The 8,004-nt window shown below is 39.4% G+C and overlaps 1 protein-coding gene across 1 annotated transcript in view; it reads right to left on the bottom strand.

Moving 5' to 3' along the window:
* The window catches only part of irak1 (interleukin-1 receptor-associated kinase 1), a 416,029-nt gene that overhangs the window by 147,688 nt on the left and 260,337 nt on the right, over positions 1-8,004 (bottom strand). The gene's annotated exons all lie outside the window — the stretch shown is intronic.

Here is an 8,004-nt window from a genome sequence, read left to right as displayed (position 1 = left end):
TGTGTGTGTGTGTGTGTGTGTGTGTGTGTGTGTGTGTGTGTGTGTGTGTGTGTGTGTGTGTGTGTGTGTGTGTGTGTGAGTGTGTGTAGGGGGGGTCAGTAGGGGGAGATAGCAACTCAACAGTATATGCCACATTGAAATGGTTTTCATCAGTGAAAGGGCTTATAACATTATAATGGAAGTATATGAGTACATGATGGTCATTGCCATGTTCAATTACGTCTCATTGCAGGGAGGTTGTTGCAGTATTTTTTTTTTGGGGTTAATGCCATTTGTTACACAGACTTGGTTTAAAATTTAAACAAAATAATTGACCACTTGAGAATTGGGTCAAAAATCCCTCCAAAATACCACATTAACACACCTTGAGGAACACCATAGAAACATTCATGCTGTGATTTGGTATCAAAAGAATAGCATTTTACAGCAATTGGATGGCAATCATTTCTGTTCTATAAATTGCTCAGAAAACCTTTTATGGTCAGTATATCTATAAAACCCAAACATCCTCTAAATGTCCTCAGTCTCTTGTTTGTGGTTGTTAGGTTTCATGAGGATGTGATTATCCTAAAGGTCACAATAAGTCATTTTATACAGTGAGGTCAAGTTTCAAAAAAACGGTCTCACTACAATGAAATGGCTCCTATGGGGACTAACATTATCACACATCAATACAATAGGCTCATTGAATCCACGAGTCTCAGCTTTCCAGTCATATCCATGTTATGCAATTCTTGAATTATCTGGGGACCTCAGTATGAACAAATATTAAAATACACCATTTTTAGAATAGGTGAAAATAACACATTTATACAGTATGCAAAAAACTGCATGGTTTTTGTCCTAAACTGCAGAGGATTAGCCTAAAGTGGGCATGTCTGTAAATGGGAGACTCGTGGACACCCTTAGAGCCCATTTTCATTCACATATCTTGAGATGAGAGGTCAAGGAACCTCTTTAAAAATTGCCACTCCAGTATTTCCCTCACCAAAATTTAGCCTAACTTTGGGAGTGTTATTTCACCCCCTTCCTGACTAGTTAGCATGATATGGTATCAATTGGTGCCTTAGGTCGTTTAGTTTCATATGATACCAGAATCGTCACAGTAGCGTCAAAACTGAGCCACCTGCAGCCTCTGAAAGATAATAATGCCAGGGAGTGGAAGAGGGTAAACAAAGGTTAAGAGAACAGTTAAACTTGTGTCTCTTTCTCTATTCTCAGATGGATATCAGCCTCGTGTCAGTGTGTGGTTAGCACAGCTCCAGTTACAGCGTCACGTCTTGTTTGTTTAATCTCAAACTAAACTGCAAAAAGAGTTGCTAGTTTTATGGAGAGGGACTATTTCTTGACGAACATCATATCCATCCGCCCAGTAACTCAGGTTTAGGGTTAGATATTCATAGGTGAGAGATGTTGTTGAGTGAGGTTTGATGATAATAAACTTGTTTAAAGTTAATTTGAAGGATGATTCTGCCAGAAAAACTTCAACATCAGAAAGTTTCTCATGAAGATAATTAACACGACTCGTCTTCAGTGAGAGACTCGAATGTTTTGACGGTCAAATAAATCAATAACTGAATACTTTTTTGTTCTATAATAATAATAATAATAATAATAATATAATATATCAGAGTTCTGGTGGCATCACATAAACTATTTTTCTCTTTATGTGAGTCATAAGTTTAGTAAAAGTTTACAGAAGTTAGACGCACAGCTGGACAGTTACATATTCTCTCAATACGTCAAAGTCAGACAGTTCTCAGTATCATCGTTACATGCTGCATCGTTATAGGCCAGAAAACAATGTGATTGAAGTCAAATTACATAATATTTACATAAAGGTTATATGTATTTATTCACTGTTTACTATTCAGATATAATGAATATTTACCTGTGTAAGTTATTAACATACACACATTAAATCTACACTGAATTAAGTAGTGATATTATATATATTATACTAGAGCCACAACTAATGATTATTGTCATTGATTATTCTGATGATTAGTTATTGATTAAATGATCTGAAAATGGTGAAATTTTTTTCCCAAAAGCCCCAAAAGACGTCCTAAAGTGTCTTATGTTTAGTTTAATGTTAAAGAAGACAAAAGAAATCAGAAAATATTCACATTGGAGAAGCTGGAATCACAGAAGTTGGAGGTTTTTTTCTTTAAAAAAACACTTAAAACAATTAATCAGCTACCAAAATAGTTAACAACTAATTGGGTCTTTTTTGCAGCTCTACATTTTAAAGCTTTTAAATCTTTCAGAGAGACTATCGGACAGCGACGTTTGGTTAATTTCAGGTCTTTATTGTCCAACATGAAAAACACGAAGCATTAATTAAAAACACAATCGGACCACTGCAGACATTAAAGAGCTGCTATCACACACACACACACAGTTCAGGATAAATGTAAAGAGAAAAACAGCCAGAAGAATGAAGATGATAAAATAAAGTTTTGAGCTGTGAGGAGCCAGTTTGTAAAGTTTTGTAAAGTCCACAACTGATTTAAAGTTGATGAACTTTTGTGTCACTGCTCAGATTAATTTATCGTCTCTCACTGACGATTAGAGTCGAAGCTTCGAGTGTTTTTACTCTTTTAGATCCACATGAGTCAAATCCCTCGTGCTGTCTTCAGAGCTGCTGATCCAGTTTTAGTGGCTGTGGTTTGTTCCTCAGACGTGTTTCTCATAGTTTTGTGTCAGAGAGAGCGGACTGAACATCAGAAACACTTCTCTGGGTTTATCTTCCTGACAGAAACTCTGCAGTCTGTCAGGCGGAAGCTGAAAGCCGAGGGGTCAAAAGGTCAGCAGGTCTGATTCCTGCTGGAGTCCGATCAGCTGTTTGTGATTCCACTTCCTGTTTAAACCACTAAGACTGAAACATCCTACTGTCCAATCAGATTCAGTCACATGACTCAAACTCAACTTGTCAGTCAGAGGTTGGGGGTCAGAGGTCAAGACTGTGACATACTGAAGGTTTCTTTTTTTAAATTGTGCCAATTTAAATCTTGTAATGTTTGTACGATGTTGTGTTTTTATCGAATCTTTATCTGATAAGAAATTATATTATGAGCTATATTCCTCCTAATCAATCAGCAGCCCAGCTGATCAGTTAATCAATAAATCTGCTGCTGCAACGTTTAAATAAATAACCTTATTTTAGAGGAACGGTTGAATGTTTTATACAGTGCAATGATGATGATGTTTTATGATGTCAGAGGATGATGAAGATGATATCCTGAACTTTATTCAATATAAAATAAAATAAATAATCACATTGATGATCTGATGTTTGTTTATTGCTTTTTAAAATAAAGTTGCAAAGTGTTTTACAGGACAAGAAACAGAAAACTGTTTTTTATGTCTTTACACAAAACAGTTTTTTTTCTTATTGACATTTGTTTGGTTCACTTCTTTTTTCTTTTGTTGTAATTGTGTGAAAACATTTTATATCAGCTGTGTACAATCAGCGTGTGAAGAAGCACAACACACAATAAATGCATATTTTTGATTTGTGATACAGACGCTGCATGCAGAAGAATTACATGTTAGTGAAACAGGGTATTTATGATTTTTATATACTTACATTTTTATTAGATTTTTGACAGAAAATCACAAACAACAAACATCACAGTACATAAAATAAATACAAACAAAACATCATGATCAGGCACTTGACATCCTCTACATCTTCACAATAAGTATGAGTGTTGGACCGGTGTTTCAACACAGTATTACTAAATTTGTAGCCCATATATATCATGCAAAAGGCAAATTACATATTTAAACACTCTTTTAAATAGTTTACTGGCAATCCCCAAACACCTTCCCTACTCCAACAAAAACATTGTCCATATCCAAGTCTTTTCTCAGTCTCATGGATCTCTTTTACAATTTCTAGCCAACTGTTGACTGTAGGTCTGACTGTGGTCAGTATTTTTAAAAGATATCTATCATTCCCTGTTATTCCTTCTGGTAGATCACCGAGATAAACAGTCGTTCATGTCCGTGGAATCTGGTGTCCCAAGAATACGCTGCATAGTTCTCTGGGTATTTTCCCAAAATGGTTGTTATCTTGGGCAGCTCCAAAAAATGTGGTGGTGGTTTGCCTCGTCATCCCAACAATTTCTCCAGCATGTGTGAACAGTTGTTATTAGATATGTTTTCATTTTAGGAGTGATGAAGAAACGGACAAGGTTTTTCCAACAGCATTCACGCCAATACATAGAACAAGAAGTAGAAAAAATGGTGTTACACACATATTTTCCCATTGCTGGCTGGTTATTTTGTCCTTTAATTCTTTCTCCCATCTCTTCTTGATATATGCTGTGGTATTTCCTCTACCTCTAGCAATACCCTGGTAAAGCATTGAAATTGCTGATTTAGAAGTACCAGCATATGCACGTATTATTAATTGTATTGTTTCATTGTGAAACAGGTTTTAAGCAGATTTAAAGGACATTACAGTCTTTTTTAGAGCCAAAGTTCCTCTTTTTGTTTCTATACTTCCACCACAGCTCAACAGGGAAACACAAAGAGGGAATTTGATGCTAAAAAGACTGTAAATGTGTCAGATATCACGTGATATGATTAACTCAGACTGCTGAAGCTGATTAGAAGCTTCACATCTACACTGTGGATTTTGCCCTCAATCACTTCCACTGAAAGCACATTTGAAGGAGATCTTTTAATAATCAGTATGAACAGGAACTTTAAAATAAAAGACTTTATGATTTTCAGTCAACTTCTGAAGTTGCAAGGGGGTTTCTTTGTCTTCTTTGATTTCAAAGTAGAAATATGCACCTTTATTTGTGACATAGAGATAATGAGAGTCTCTGTAAGTCACACTGAATCTAAAAATAAGTGTTATGTCTGTGTGTTTTGGTTTTGAGTTATGATCCTGAAAAGGAGTTTGCTATTTGACACAAATTAATGATCCCGATAAGTCACTTAATGAGCTGTGTCTCGCTGCTGCAGCTCCAACATATGATGGTGTTGATAAACAGCCAAATTACAATAACTAATTTCCTGTTGTTTTGAGGACATCTGTCTCTATATTGAACAACATATTTGTCTAAAGTCAGACTGTTGAAGCCTCATATAAGCTTCACAATCTACACTGTGGATTCTGTCTTCCATCACTTTACGTTGAGAGCACATTTGAAGCAGATCTTTTAATAATCAGTATGAATGATTACAGCTCATATGGACACCTGCTAATTTAAGACACACGGTGATGTGAATTGACCCTTTAAAGCTTGTTTGCAAAAAAAAAAAAAGGTGACATGATGCACTGAGCTGGTGACCTGTGTGAGCCAGCCAGGCACTGACTCAGCTGCGGGTTGCCGGTTGTATCACCTGCAGAAGAGCCAGGCACTAACTCTCTCTCCTGCAGGTTGTTAGTTGTATTCCCTGCAAAAGAGCCAGGCATCGACTCTCCTGCAGGTTGTGGGTTGTATTCCCTGCAGAAGAGCCAGGCACTGACTCTGCTGCAGGTTGCCGGTTGTATTCCCCGCAGAAGAGCCAAGCATTGACTCTCTCCTGCAGGTTGTGGGTTGTATTCCCTGCAGAAGAGCCAGGCAGTCCCTCTACAGCTGAGGAGCGTCAGAAAAGCCTCCCGGCGCAGAGCGGGCGGGGCGGGGTCACTGACGGACCTGTTGTGCGGCTCTCTCTGTGCGGATCGTGAAGGTTTTCCTCTCTCCGCGTGTTTCTGGAAGTTTTTATTCTTCCACTGGCAGGTTTGGACTCCCAGCGAACAGCAGAGGAGCCCGCTGAGCTCAGGTGAGTCTGACCCGGATCATAGTGTCTGGGGGTGTTTTTTTTTCATGGCTCCAAGTTGTCCCGAGCTGCAGCTGCTGCAGGAAGGAAGGAGCGTGTGTGTGTGTGTGTGTGTTTGTGTGTGTGTGTGTGTGTGTGTGTGTGTGTCAGGCGTGTCTGACAGCGCCGTGCCAGGCTCCCTCCACAAATCTGACAGTTTTAAACCACCTGTCTTTTTCTTTGAGTATTAAACATAATATAAAAGACTTAAGGTGCGTTCAGGAGCAGCAGGAAATGCTCTTTAATTCGGCGCACATAGATTTCTTATATGTCAGTTTTCAGTGTCGGTTTACCTTGTTTTAACTCTCATAGTCGTTAAATGTACAGCGTTGGAGGCTTTGAAGTAGTAAGTTTTAAAGTTGAGGTTTTTATAATGGAGTCTGGTCGGTGGGTTTGTGAGCGAGCCGAATTTAACAGCAGAGCCTGAAGATATAAACCAGGTTTGCATTTGAGCTGTGCACGTTTTGTGTCTGAGCCGAAAGCTGGCAATGTTATTTTATTACTATTAATGTCTGCCTGTGTGCGTGTGCGTGTGCACGTGTGTGTGCCCCTATGTGAGAGTTTGCGTGTGTGTGCGTGTGCGTGTGCGCGCCGGGTGTTCCCAGCCTGTCCTGTCCTGGCACGGCAAGGCTCAGCCCGCAGCCGCATACTGAATAGCTGACATTCCTACACACACACACACACACACACACACACACACACACACACACACACACACACACACACACACACACACACACACACACACTCTCTCTCTCTCTCTCTCTGTCTCTCTCTCTCTCTCTCTCTCTCTCTCTCTCTCTCTCTCTCTCTCTGTCTCTCTCTACTGTTGTTTTTTATGGCAAAAGTGAATGTAGAAGTCACCTTTGCTGACGTTACATAAAGGGAAGTCTGCATCATGTGACCCCCAGTGAACACAAACAAAAACAATAAAGACAATACCCCCCCCACCCCCCACCAAACACACACACACACACACACACACACACACACACACACACACACACACACACACACACACACACACACACACACACACACAGGAGGACAGGAAGCTGAGCGATCTGCTTTTCTTCCAGCAGCATAATAACATATTCTGACATTCCTATTTTACTCATCTTGAAACTGAAGCTGTCCTGGGCCCCTCACTCACACCCTCAGGGGCCGCAGCACAGAGCTCCAGGCTCACAGCGTGTGGCGCAGTTTGTGTTGTGTAAAAAAAAAAAAAAGGTGTGTCATTGTCATATATAACACATATGTTAAAGTTTTTAAGGGTATGGGTGAGATGTGTTTGGGCTTGTGCGTGTGTGTGTACTAGTGTTAGCCTATGTGTATATAATTTATATTTTCATGCAACAATTGGACTGCTCAGATGGAGTTTTATTGTTTAGACTACTTGCAATGATAATATAGATCTATGTATCTATCTTATCACGTATGAAGCAGCACCTTACATGTGATGAATCCAGTCAGAGTTTTCTAATAAACAAGGTTTCTCTTTGTATTCAGTGTTTCTCACTCTGTCTTTGAGCTCTATAGCAAACATGTTGAATTCATTCTATTCTTCATAAAACATTAATGGAGTTGCTGATTTTTTAGTATTTTCAGTCCTGCGTGTTCACTGGCTGCTTGTCTGTGTGTGTCGGTGCATCACAGCGGCTCTAATTCGGTGGAATAATGTGGAAACTTTGGCAGGAAGATACATCATGTCGTCTCCGTGCACATGAACCCGTGAGTGTGATCATGTTACAAAATGAGACTCACTCATAAAAAACAAAAAACAAAACCCCTAAACAAGGAAGCTTTAAATGTCACATGTGCTTTGGATATTTTATCCGTCCTCTGATCAGTTTCATTCTGAGCGGCTGAAGCACGAGAGCAGATTGTCTGGTTGAGATTATTTGGACATTTTTATTGGAAGTTGTGATTTTGAGGGCAGTGTGTCACTTCAGAGGTCCCGCCCCCTTTACCCCAGAAACCTTGAATGACCTGACATCATCGGGGTCATGTGACAATACGGTGTCGCATCCATCGGTGACATCATCATCGTCGCCAGCGTGATGAAGATTATTCAACTCCAACGTCCATTTGACTAATCTGAAGGGTTTTAGTCTGAGTCCAGATTCAGATTACTGTTTCTTCTTAATCACATCTTATCTACACACACACACACACATGCTG

The sequence above is a fragment of the Scomber scombrus genome, chromosome 10 (genome assembly GCF_963691925.1).
Source record: "Scomber scombrus chromosome 10, fScoSco1.1, whole genome shotgun sequence".
In the NCBI taxonomy this organism is placed as follows: Eukaryota; Metazoa; Chordata; class Actinopteri; order Scombriformes; family Scombridae; genus Scomber; species Scomber scombrus.
The sequence above is the reverse complement of the archived record's forward strand: the minus strand, read 5'-3'. Positions and strand labels throughout refer to the sequence as shown.